At 41.1% G+C, this 13,421-nt stretch overlaps 2 protein-coding genes across 7 annotated transcripts in view; both read left to right on the top strand.

Moving 5' to 3' along the window:
• LOC120521855 (NACHT, LRR and PYD domains-containing protein 12-like) overlaps positions 1-13,421 on the top strand; it is a 1,152,437-nt gene that overhangs the window by 1,048,999 nt on the left and 90,017 nt on the right. The window lies entirely within an intron of this gene.
• Positions 1-13,421, top strand: part of LOC120521894 (selection and upkeep of intraepithelial T-cells protein 5-like) — a 100,023-nt gene that overhangs the window by 39,572 nt on the left and 47,030 nt on the right. The gene's annotated exons all lie outside the window — the stretch shown is intronic.

The raw sequence follows: 13,421 nt of genomic DNA, 5'->3' as shown, positions 1-13,421 counted from the left end.
GGTCTATAATGTTCTGGATTCTTGTAGAGGTTTTATATTTAGTTTGTTTCTGTGGTTATGATCCTGAGAACCATTACTGGATACCTTTTGAAGATTTGCAGGCTCCATAATTCTTCAGTCTTTTTAATTTAAGTCTCCCTGTTGTGGCAGATGTTATCAGTGGGGTTTCTGATTGCATTTTCTTAATTTGTTATTATTTTAACAATATTAGTAATGTTGGTATGTTCATATTATTGTGATTTTTTTTTGACTGGGTTACCGCTATTTGTTTGTCTCTCATTGTTCAAATTGGCTGCTGCGTCGTTTCTGGAAGTGCATTGTGTGAAGTCACCACACTAAGCATATAAAACATGGCAATGTCCATTGGTCATGGAGTGTGTTAATAAAAAAAACTTCTGTATTTTCACTGACCTTGTGAGTTGTCAACCTTGATATTTGGTTAGCATAAATAGAAACATAAGAAATATGACAAACAAGAGGAATACATTCAGTCTGTCAAGCTCACTTGTTTAGCTAATAGCTAAACTGGTCAATCATCTCATCCAGAACCTTCTTACAGATTATCAAGGTTTCTGCTTCAACTTCAAACTCCATGTCTTGGGAGTTTTTTCCAGATTCCCACAACTCTTTGTGTAAAGAAGTGCTTCCTTCTTTTAGTTTTAAATGCACTTCCCCTTCATTAACTCTAACTCTAGTTCTGGTTGGACGAACGCTGGCATGTTTTGTCTGCCGCTGCCCGTTTTTGTTTTTGTTGTTGCGTTTGTTGTGGGATCTGTCTTCATATTTCAGATTGGGACTTTCTGAGTCTACTTTTTTCCTCTGAACATCTCTGAGATCTACGATTGCTTGGACATCTACCTGCAGTTGTTCCATTGCCTTCACTAAGATCCTGCTGGCTGTCTTAAGGTTTGCACGAGCCCCCGCTTCCTCATGACACTTTGGTCTGAGCCGGCATACCGTGAGTAAGTCGCAACTTTCTTTCTGGTTTTGTTCAGTTGTCTGTCTGTTCTGCCATGGGGCTGGCTGGCTAACGTGTTTTTGAACCTTTGTGTCAGGGTGACATGTTGGGGAGCAGGTGGCCCCATGAAGAGTGACTAGTTTTTATTTTATATCATTTTTTCGGGATCTCATCTCCTGTTCTTCAGATTATGGGCTAAAGTGTATGCTTTTTCATGGCGCTTGCTTATTCATCTGTTGAGCTGAGGAGCTTGAACTGAATGCCTCATCTAGGAGCTTGATTATATAATCACTGTGTTACCCTAGGAATTTTAAGATGGCCTCGCTATATACATTGCAGTTCTTTTTGGAGGCTGCACTGGAGTATTCCCTCCGGTTTCCTGGATGTCAGTTTAATTCCTACCATCTCTTCTGCTCCTGGATATTCTCTCAGTGGATCAAGTGCGAGAGGCAGAGGAGTTAACTTTGATAACCTTCGTTCACTTCAATACTCATGTATGATAAGGATCAATCAAAAAGACACCTTCAACCTGCCCCGCGAAGATGGCCTTAATGAACGTTCGGTCCATAGCCAACAAATCTTTTGTTTTAAATGACTTTTTTACGTCTCGTAACATGAACTTTCTATTTTTGTCAGAGACTTGATTAAGTGCTGGCAACTCAGTTTCTCTCCATGATCTCTCTCCTCCTGATTGTACCTTTTTTAGCTCACCTAGAATCACTGGTCGAGGCGTTGGGCTTGCAACTGCTTTTGAAAATCATTTTAAATGTTGACTTTTGACTGTAGACCATTTCTCTAGTTTTCAGGGGCTCAGTTGTTTAAAATTGATCTTACAAATCCTGTATTGTGTGCACTTGTTTATAAACCGCCTGGATATAATAAGGAGTTTGTCCCGGAGTTCTCAGAGTTCTTATCTTTCATGGTGTCACGCGCTAATAGCATGCTGATTCTGGGAGATTTTAACATTCATTTTTGTTGTCTGACAAGACCCCTGGTTAAAGATATTTTAAGTCTTGTGGATTTTTTTCATTTCACTCAAGTGGTGTCAAGTCCCACACATCAGGGAGGACATACATTGGACTTAATTCTAACACTTGGCCTTCCTGCAAATAACTTGGAGATCTCTGACACTGGAATTTCTGATCATTTTGCAGTTGTTTTTGAAATTAAGTTTTTGTGTCCGCCCATTAATTTCATTAAACCACAGCACTTTATGCGCAGTATAAATGCTGACACAGCGCGGAAATTCTGTGATATTTTTTCTGACAGTCATGTACCCTTGGTGTTAGAAGCCCTCTCTGTGTGTCCGGATATTACTGAGATGGTTAAGCTTCTCGATCTCACTTGTGCGGATACTCTGGATCTGGTCGCACCCTTAAAGTTAAGGAGAGCTGAGGTAAAGGCCAGTGTTCAGCCCTGGCTAAATGACGCCACTCGTGCGCTCAGAGAGAATTGCAGGCAGGCTGAACGGAGGTGGAAAAAGGACAAACTGCAGGTCTCTTATGAAATTCTCAGAACTCTCTGGAAATTCTATCAAGAGGCTGTGAGATCAGCAAAATCACATTGTTTATTGTGTCTAATTGCGAATGCTGCCTCGAGACCCTGGGTGCTGTTTAGCACCATAAACCTTATCTTAAACCCACCTGTCAGCTGCTTACCTGAGAGTACGCCTGAGACCTGTGAGCTTTTTCTCAACTATTTTATAAATAAAATCCAAGGCATTCATTCCAACATTACTCTTACATTTGTCGACTACTGTGGGACGACAGCATTTCATCTTACAAATGATATCGTCATCATATATAAATACGCACTTTATAAAGTCGCGCAGGTTGTGTAATATTATAACTGTAGTGCAAGTTTACAGTGGGGTGATTGTACTTATAAGTCCTAACAGTTCTACAAGGAGCAATTGATTGAGTGCATTTAAAGTTCTTGGGATTAAACTGTTTCTGAACCGCGAGGTCCGTACAGGAAAGGCTTTAAAACGTTTTGCAGTGGCTGAGACAGCGTGTGCTTAATGCTGTATACCGATAATTCTCTTTACTATCAGCTGCTGCTGTGATTCACACTCAGATACAGTGATAGAAATACTCCGAGTTGTGCAGTGAGAGAAATATGGAAAAGATGATCCATCAGGCAACTCTAACGGGAGCAGCTGAAAGAAGAAGAAGAAAGTGCAGTGAGAGTAACAACGCTAAAGCAGTTATGGTATTTGGAATACTATGGCTATTCCCTGGACCATTATATTGTTACAGGTAATCTACAATCAGATGCATTACACTAATAAACAATAAGTTTCGGTAAGTTTCAGTGTATTTATAAAACTGCATCAGAAATGTGGTTCTAAGAAATAAAGGGTAACCACACAGGAACAGTAGCACTGCTTTGACGCTGCAAAATTGAGCGCAGAACTTGCATACGACAGGGTATGAGGTACCGTGGAAAAGTGCGTGGCTTTACGCCAAGTGTAGGTTTTATACATCGTGATTTGAATGTGGAAACGTTCTTACGCAACATTTCTGTGCGTATGCACCGTTTATGCATGAGGCCCCTGGGAACCTGCTCCGGCCACATATACCACGCCCCCTCTCTAAGTAGCAAGGGCGGTGACTATTTATTTAAAAAGGACCTTTTTGACTTGAGCTGTGGACCCGCTACACCACGGTTGTTTTATTAATCTGCTTTTGCATGATTGTTTGTATTGTGTTTATTTTAATGCTTTTTTGTACAGCATTTTGGCGCAACCTCTGTTGTTTTAACCGATATCCTCGAGTTCATGATTCATCCTTAAGCTGAAAGAATTCTACTGGATCTGCTTTATTAATGCCTTTGAGGATTTTACATACCCAGATGAGGTCCCCACACGATGTCCTCTGTTTAATACTAAACAGGCTTAATTCTGAGAGTCTGTCACAGTAGGACATGTCCTTCAGTCCTATGATGCACCTGGCTGCTCTCCTATGCACTGCTTCAAGTGCTGCTATGTCTTTCTTGTAGTGTGGTGACCAGAACCTGACACAATACTCCAGATCAGGCCTCACTAATGCATCAAAGCCTTTCCTGTACGGACCTCGTGGTTCAGAAACAGTTTCATCCCAAGAACTTTAAACAGTCAATCAGTCCATCAAGTGCTCCTTGTAAAACTGTTAGGACTTATAAGTACAATCACCTCACTGTAAACTTGCACTACAGTTATAATATTGCACAACCTGCGCCACTTTATAAAGCGCGTATTTACATATGATGACGATATCATTTTTAAGATGAAATGCAGCAAAATATGTTGATTATATTGTACAGATAAAACTTTAACTTCATTTAAATAATCTGTATTGTTAATAATTAAACATGTGAGGACACGGTTCCGCAGCGATAGCTAGTTCACTGATTGATCCTACCTTGTGCTGTATTCTTTCTGGTGCTGACGCGACACTGGAAGGATAGATGATAGAATAATTAAACTTGTACTACGAAGATATTTCAATGTTCCTTAAAAGTTTTCAAGAATCGTCGTTGTAAGCTTACAGATGGCTTAACGTCTATTACAGAGCTGATTGTGTGGTGATTGGGTATTTGGAGAAAGAAAAGTAAGCACAGGAATTGGAGGTTAGTACGTTTGAAAGAGACAGTACTGCTACAATAATTTCATCGAAGGTCACGTACAATCACACATCGTATTCCCCTGTTTAATAACGTGCTCTCCTATCATCATGAAAAAGATATCATTTATACATCTCAGTATTTTAATTATTCAGAGAGCTGAAATACCACAAATGTAATAGATTCTGTGTCCTGTCGGAGAAAGAGAAAGCGGAAGCACATAATGATTCACACACATAGTGCAAAAGATCAAATACAAAACAAAGCATTTAACGTGCTACTTTAGTTACGATGGTATTTGAGAAACTGGTTGATTAAACGATTTTAAGATGATGTTTATGATGTTCTACTTTAATGACAAAATAAACTACGTAATTAAAGTAGAAATTTCGAGATTGAAGTTGACATTTTGTGCTTTTTTCCTTTTTTTTTCTCTGTACCCTAATAAGCTTTCATATGACACTCAGACAGTGGGCTACGACTCGCCTTTTCACGGCAACTTTGATATGTGACAATTTCTTTTTTATTTTGGGCACTGTGCGACTATGTCAGGCGATCAGCTTCTTTTTGTTGTTTATACCACTGTTTAAACCAACAAATAGTATGTTTTTTCTTTGCCTCCACTTGGTATTTGCTGAAATTCTTCCATTTTCCCTCTTGCTTTTTCCATTGTCTTTTCACTGAAGGCTGAGCTTAAAGGCGATTTATATTGATTTGTATATTCAAAGAGGCGTAATTCTGGGAGGAGTTGGGGGCGGGACAGAAGGCGCATGCACGAGCGTTACATTTCACGCTGACCGGGATTTATGGAGCGGAAGAACGTGGAAATTGGAGTACGCACAGATTCCTGTATCTAGATTTTTCTGTGCATAAGCACATTTCGGCATTTGTGCTTACGTCATGTTATAGTGCGAATTCTACGCACGGCGTTATACATGAGGCCCCAGGTCTTTTTGAATTATTTTTGTTGCCTCCTCAGTGTCTGCCATTGCTTCCATTTAGGTGTCAGCTGCGAATTTCACAAGATTACTAACTACATCAGAAACAATGTCATTAAAATAAATCAGAAAAAGTAATATAGGGTCCAAGGACAACCCCCCCTGAGGGACTCCACTGATACCTCACTCTTTGTAGAGCGGTCTCATCTTATTGTTACTCCTTTTTTTCCTGTTGATTAACCAACTAGAGATCCACTTTTGTAGTTTACCTCTGTTGTCTACAGCTAAATCTTTGGTGAGGGATGTCTGAGATAAGGGCTTATTTAAAGTCAAAGTAAATTCTGTCGGTTGCTTTATTTTTATGAATTATTCTGGTTACTTTTACAACAAAAACCTAAGGATTGGTTTGGCACGACCTTCCTCTCATAAACCCATTCTGGCTGCTGTTTAATATTATTTTCGTTTAGGTAATTTCCTAATTTATTTCTTATTATAGTTTCCATAATTTTGCATGGCACAGAACTAAGACTAATTGGTCTGTCATTACTAGGATCCATTTAATCTCCCTTCTTGAAGATTGGGGCCACATTTGCAACTTTCCAGTCCTCAGGTACTTCTCCTTTCTGAAGTGACTGCTGAAATATTAATAATAATAAGGGTTTATAGATGACGTCTTTTATTTCTTTCATTACAATTGGTAAGATCCCTTCAGGTCAGAGGGGTTTTATTAGTCTTCATCATATTGAAACACATCTGAATCTTCTGTTTTTAAAATCTATGAACTAAGAGTTTTTTTGAGGCATTCCACTTGTTTATTCCTGTATAATTACTTGGGGAAGATTTTTGTTCAATTTATTTGCTATGTCCTTCTCATCATCAATGATTTCTAGATGTGTGCTTCAGGTTTCTTAAATTCTCGTTTATTGTCTTCAATCATGTCTCCTCTATGCAAGACAACCAAATTAGCAATACAGATGAAGTGGACTGTCTGGAGTTCAATTTTTTAGTGAACTTGACATGAAATTCTTATAATCTATTAAGATGAAAAAATGGATGCTTAGCATCCTTGTGTCCTTTATATTCCTATACAAATCATCTTTCTATATCCTTCGCTACTGTAGCTGTTCGTTTATCTTTCCAGGATTTTAAATCATCTGTAGCTCGCAAACCGTTTGAATTATTGACCTGAAATTTGGTACACATATATTATGTGACGTCTACTATCCGCTTTCGGGGTGATGATTTTTATTACTCTTTTTATTTTAATTTTATTTTATTGTAGAATAAACTCTCAGCAGCACGCAACAGGGCGGTCGTGCGGCGCATGCGTAGGGGCGCCGTTCTCATTCCCTATCACCTTCACTAATCAGTCTTGAGGCAGATTGAAGACTTGAGTGCCAGCTTAAGTGAAACATGAAAGAAAACGTACTAAGTAATTGCAGCACAAAAACTAACTTAATCAGTTTTAACGCGAAAAGATGCCAACGAAAGAAGAGCAGCAGCGGGCCACTAGGGTGGAGAAAAGAAGAGCTGCTCAGGAAACAGCAAGCGCATCAACCTCTGAGCAAACGAATGCTAAACGGAGACAGATAAAGAGTATAAAAAATAGGAATGCTCATGTCAAGTGTATTCACAGCACGTTATCGTGCAGTATGCTGTTACTGGCTTATATATATTACAAGTAACAGTGGCCCTAGCACTGCCCCCTGCTGGTCACCACTCTTAACATCGGCCAATTCTGATGCTCCTCTCACCATCATCCTCTGCTTCCTGTAATCTGAGCCAATTCTACATCCATCTAAAAACATCACCCTGATCTCCCACTTCTTTTAGTTTGATGCCCAGCCTCTTATGTGGCATCTTACCAATTTCTTTCTGAAATTCCAGATAAATAATATCATAAGCTCCACTTTGATCGCATCCTTTTGTTGCAACCTCATAGAATTCCAACATGTTAGTAAAACACGACCTCCCTCTTCTGACCCCACGCTGACTGTCCTGTCCTTGCCATGTGTTGCTCAATCTTATCCTTAATAATTCCTTCCATTAATAACTCTTGCAATTTTGTAGTCCTTTGGAATTTTCCCAATGTGTAGTGACTTCCTAAAAATATGCGTCAAGGATTTATATCTGTACTCGCTAGCCTCCTTAAGATCTCAGGTTTAAATATTATCTGGTCCTGGTGATTTGTGTGATTTCATCTTATTTAATCTGAGCAGCACTTCTCCCTCTACAATTTCCAAATCCCTCAGTACCTCCTTAGTAGTCTCTGTTACAGATGGCAGGTTATCCACTTGCTCACTTGTGAAGGCCTCCGAGCAATGCGAGTTTAGAGCATCTGCAATTTCACTGCCTGTATTTTTTTATTTATTTATTTATTTTTTATTTCCTACTAATTCCAAATTTAGGTATCTACCTGTCCTGCATTACATGTTAAACATTTTTAAACTTGTTCCACTGCTCCTCGACTGTCTCCATACTTAAAGCTTATCAAAGTTTATCCCCCTTAGACTTTGTCACATCTGCTCAAAATTTGCCCTACCAAAGTTAAACTTAAGTTTTAGTCTTTACATCCACATTCTTCCAAAACACTGAGAAATGTATTATATTATGGTCACTAGTCCCTAGTGGTTCAATAACTTTATTATTACAGAATTCTAAATCTAGGCGGCTAAACACATGTTGGTGTGTTAAAAAACAGTCACTGATTACGTATGAAAACTTCTGCTCTTGTGCTCTACTATTTACATGGTTATCCCAGTTAATATTCTGGAAGTTAAAGTCCCCCATCACTATAATATCCCCCTGTAATCTTGCCTTTTCAATGTTACTAAAAAGATGAACATTGAAATTACTGTCTGCAGAGGGTGGTCTGTAACGCACTCCTAAAATAAGGCCTCTTTTCCAAACATTTTCCAGATGAAACCAAATGTCTTCACTAAGATGGGACTCATCGACCAACTGAAGACAGCTTAGCTATTAGATAAACAAATGGACTTGATGAACTAAATGGTCTCCTCTCATTTGTCAAATTTCTTATGGTTTAATGTTCTTAAGACTTGCATTTAAATTCTGTCTATCCTTCCTATAAAATGTGTATCCCTCTATGTTATACTCATCCCCAGTTTTATTATTGGTATTGTGACATGTGAGTCCCTGTCTTGCACCCCAAAACACGAGGCTGAGTCTCAGCACTTTAGCAAAACCAGCTTTATTCTACTTGAAACAGGAACAGCATGGTTATTTATTGTAGCAGGTGGGATTGGCTCCAGCAGATCACCGTGACCCTGTAGTTAGGAAATAGCGGGTTGATTAATGGATGGATGGATGGATCTTCCACTCTCTGATACATAGACACAGGGCAGGGTCAGGACCAGGTCAGTGGCCAAGTTATACTGTTCCCTGCATTTATAATGTTCCTTGCATCACCCATTGATGACAGGCACTTATAATGCAATCTCGAGCTGTGGTATAGCGGGTCCACAGCTCCTGTCAAAGGCCAATTTTAAAATAAATAATCACCGCGCTCATGGCTTGGTGAGGGGGCATGGTGGTTGTGTGGCTGAAGCAATTCTCAGGGTGATTCACGATGTGGGTGTTTCTCACCTAAGTGCACAGGTGAGGGACTGTCCGCATCCGTGATTGTTCCTGGGGCTGCTAATTTGCCACAGCTGCCATGCCCTCTAGTTAAATAGAAGCGCGAGTCAGCTAAGGAGGAAAAAAGAAAAAACGAAAAGAACGGACGGTAGGTTGCAGGAGGAAAGCAGGAAGCAGTGGGAAGAGAGAGAGAAAGTCGATGAGCGAGTGAGTACAGGCTCGCTGCAGCTGACCAGGGAGCATGGGTGTTGGGCCGACACCCGGGGGAGTAGTAGTAGTAGTCACTCTCGCAGAGTTTATTCTGAAGGGCGGGAGTGACCGGAAGGTGGATGACTCTCCATGTAAGGCCGCGGAAGGCAGCGGGAGTCGGGACTTGGGACGTGGTGTCCCCAGCGTGAGATCCCTGGTCATTGGGGAATCCCAAGTCACTGTTCGGTAGTGCCTACTGGAGCCAAGGATCAGAGAGGCGAACGACCAACAGCAGAGTAGAGAGAAGGCCAGCTGCAGGTAGAGCAATTCCCCTGTTGAGAAGCCCACATGGGGGAAACAGTGGAGCCACCAGGTAAAAAGGCATCGGGCTTCTTGTTGTTTTTTTAAAAGAATGCTTCCTGCGGTATTTTAATTTCGTTTTTAAGAAGACTTTTTTCTATTGTTTTTAACCTCCACATTTTCACTTCTGTTTTTACGGATTATTTATTGGAATTTTGGACACTGCACTTTATTTTGAACACCTTGTTTTTGTTGATTGTTTTAATAAAAGCACTTTGCACTTTTTCACCATCCCCTAGCTCATCGGTAACATTACCGACAGTGTAGGGTTCAAGGGCTCCTGGACAGACGATGGGAGCATGCATCGAACCATCATTGTCACACAAGCGGCTTATAGTTGCAATGCTGCTGCACTGCGAACCTGCAGTTGCCTCGGTGATGGACAAGCAGCCCTCCACAGATGTGGCAATCGCGCTTCGACATATCGTCCCATTGATGGGGGGGTCCCAAAAGAGTTTAGAAACCTCACAGTGTATTATCCTAATTATGCTCAGCTACATACAACTCCAAATAATTTGTTTTATTTTGCTGCTACTAGCATTAAAGCATGGTATTTTTAATGTGTTACTTACTTTGTTGGGACTGGTCTAAAGAACAGGTAAGTAGATTTCATTTTGGAAATTAAAGTTAAGACTTACAGTTTTGTTACAAGATTAAAATGTTTGTAGTGCTGAATGAAAAGCAAGACAGGGGTTGCCAAGCTAGTATGAGGTTTGCACAGTGATGATGAGATCTTTGGTCTTATATTTTTTTGATTTTCTCATTAAAGAAGTTCATAAAGTCTGTACTGTTAATTTCTGATGGTATTTTACACTGTAGTTCTGAATTCCACTTGTTAAATTGGCCACTGATCTAAACAGTTGTCATAATTACATTTTTGTGCCTCCTGCTCACTCTACTGATGTTCCACTGCAATAGAGGACAATCTGGAAATCTGTTCTCAACAAATCTCCTACCGCGGGGTGTCTTATGAGTCCCCGTCCATTCTCCCTGATAAATCTCTAACACACCACTCAGTTGGCAGCCAAATAATAGTTCAAAAGGGCTCAACCCAGTGGACATTTGCAGGGACTCCCGGACAGCAAACAGGAGGAAAGGTACTACTGTATCCCGGGAGGTCAGGTCATCATGGGCCACCTGCTGAATCATCTGTCTTAGGGTTTTATTGTTCAGGCTATTCGTCTGCGAATGATAATCCGTGGAGTGTAACTGCTTAATTGCAAAACTTTCACATAGCTGCTTCATGATGCGAGACATAAAGGGTGTTCCCTGATCAGTCAAAATCTCACGAGGGATACCAATACACGTGAACATTTCCGAGAGAGCTTTTGCAGTAGACCAGGTGTCCACACACTGCAGCACGGCCACTTCTGGGTATCTTGTGGTGTAATCGACTAACACAAGTAAATACTGAAAGCCATTTTTACTCCTGGGAATGCGGACCAACAATGCCTTATCCCACCCTCTCAAAGGGCACATCTATAATAGGCATCGGTACAAGGGTTACCTGGCAGGTCTATGAGAAGAAACTGTTTGACAGACTTTGAGCAATTTTTAAAATCTTCTCCCTTTGCCCACTTGGCACCACCAGCTGCTCGATACACTCATCACCCATATAATCAGAAATCACCCGATACAGGAAACCATCCTTAATTTAAAAATGTGATATTTTAAAGTTCAGGTCCTCTCTATCCAGACAGTAAGAGTCATTTGTGACGTGCGATTGTCTGAATGCAATTTCCAAGGTGCTATTGGCTCATTGCAGGGTCTTCACTTGAGAATTTGTCCCCGACCTCGCTGGACAACTCCGGTTCAATTTCAAACCCGATTCCTTGACTGACATTGTCAGCGGCGAGCCCCTGTCTATTCACTATGGGGGCAGGTGCTCTGCAGGTGGCCAAGACCCATGGGAAGAGGGCATTCCTCTTACCTATTAAGAGTGGCCAGGGTGAGCACCCCAAACCTTAAAGTTCTTCCCTTTAAATTTCAGAGGGAGTAATGTATTCTTGTATGTTTTAATGTCCCCATGGGGGCAGCGGATGTGCACTTGCTCTGTGGTCTTATAAGGGGTTTTGCCTGGAGTGAGTCATGGTGGACTATGCAGAGGTCACTACTAGAGTCCAACAGTGATAAGATTTCCCACATGGCCAATGTAATAGAGACCTTAAAATTGTCCTCCTTTAAGATCTTGGGGAACACTTGTGAGCCACATGCCTGGGCCAGACGATAGTCATGGTTTGTGCAGGTGGGAGGTGGCACTCATGCCCAGGTTGATCACAGCAAAAGCAGCTGTATTCACTCTGCATTATGGTGACCCCAAGATGGCGTCTTCCACCCATGGTGCCTGCAACCCTAGAAGTCTGTGCTGGCTGAATTGAAATTGGGGTCAAGCCTGGGTAGCCCTGTTGTTTCCAGGTGGCTTGTGTGCCCTCCAGTCTGCAGGGTCAGATCCAGCAGCGAGTTGGCATCGTTCCGTAGCATTACATCACAAAGGCCCTCGTCTATCCCCAGCAGGACTACATCAATAGCGAACTTCTCCACAATGCACTCAAAAGTGTCTCAGCAGATCCAGCTGTAAATCAGGAGTACAAGGTCCTGGATCTGTCCTTTTATAGGGCGGTCCAGATCAATATGCCACAGACAAAGCTTGTGCCTCTTGACCATAGGGCTCACCACTGTACAGAGGAGGATCTGCTGCTTCAGGAAGTTATAATCATCAAATCTTTCCGGAGGGAGGTTTCATACGACCTGTAGGGCCTCCCTGTTAAAAACAGGGCCAGGATATCCAGCCAGGCTCCCCTGTCTCACTCAGCGCATCAATGTTGCCGTGTGCTCAAAGCAGAACAGGAAACTCTCTGGGTTGTCCAAGGGAGACATCTTCACCAGCACATCCCCAGGGAGCACGAACACAGGGTCACCCGCAGGATCCTTATTTTGCTCTGCTGGTAGCAGGATATCATATGCCTCTTGGGGTTCCATTGGTGCAAGACCCTACTCCTGGTATCATGTGACGCGTAAGTCACTGTCTTGCACCCCAAAACATGAGGCTTATTTATTGTAGTGGGATCTACCGCACTCCTATACACTGACGCAGCAAATGGGCAGGATCGGGACCTGGTCAGTGGCCAAGTTATACTGTTTCCTGTATTTATAATGTTCCTTGCATCGCCCATTGGCAACAGGCACTTATAGCGCAATCTCGATCGGCTTCTAGTTGCTTCCGCGGTGATCTAAATTGTTTTCCACACTTGATTTACTCAAAGAATCTATAAATTTTGAAGCAGAATAAATAATCTAGATGTCACAATGTCTTAATCTGTGAATGTGTTCAGTACGGGCAGAACCAAATCAAACATAGTTAAGTAGAGATCGAAATAATTTAATGGAGTAATATTTAAATTCTGAGTTCCAGCTCTGTAAGTTATAATTAAATCTACTGTGTGGTTATGTTTATGAGTTGGACCTTTGACAATCTGACAAAATCCTACTGAATTTAACAAATAAGTCAAACACTTGTGAAAAGGGTCAGTTTCCAAATCAATGTGTACATTAAAATCCACCATCAATGTGACAATATTATCATTTATAGACAAATCAGATAAAAGGCGGCAAAATTTAGTCATGAACAATGCATATAACCTGGTGGTGGCACTGCAATTGTGCTGGAATCTATTTTAATATCTATTATGAAAGTTTATCTAATAAATTATTGACCATTTACACAGTGGGTTTGTATTTATTTTGTAGTTTTTTTCTAAGTGGCCATTCTTTGTCTA

Source organism: Polypterus senegalus, chromosome 2, assembly GCF_016835505.1.
Source record: "Polypterus senegalus isolate Bchr_013 chromosome 2, ASM1683550v1, whole genome shotgun sequence".
NCBI lineage: Eukaryota > Metazoa > Chordata > Cladistia > Polypteriformes > Polypteridae > Polypterus > Polypterus senegalus.
This window is presented reverse-complemented; position numbering and strand designations above follow the sequence as displayed.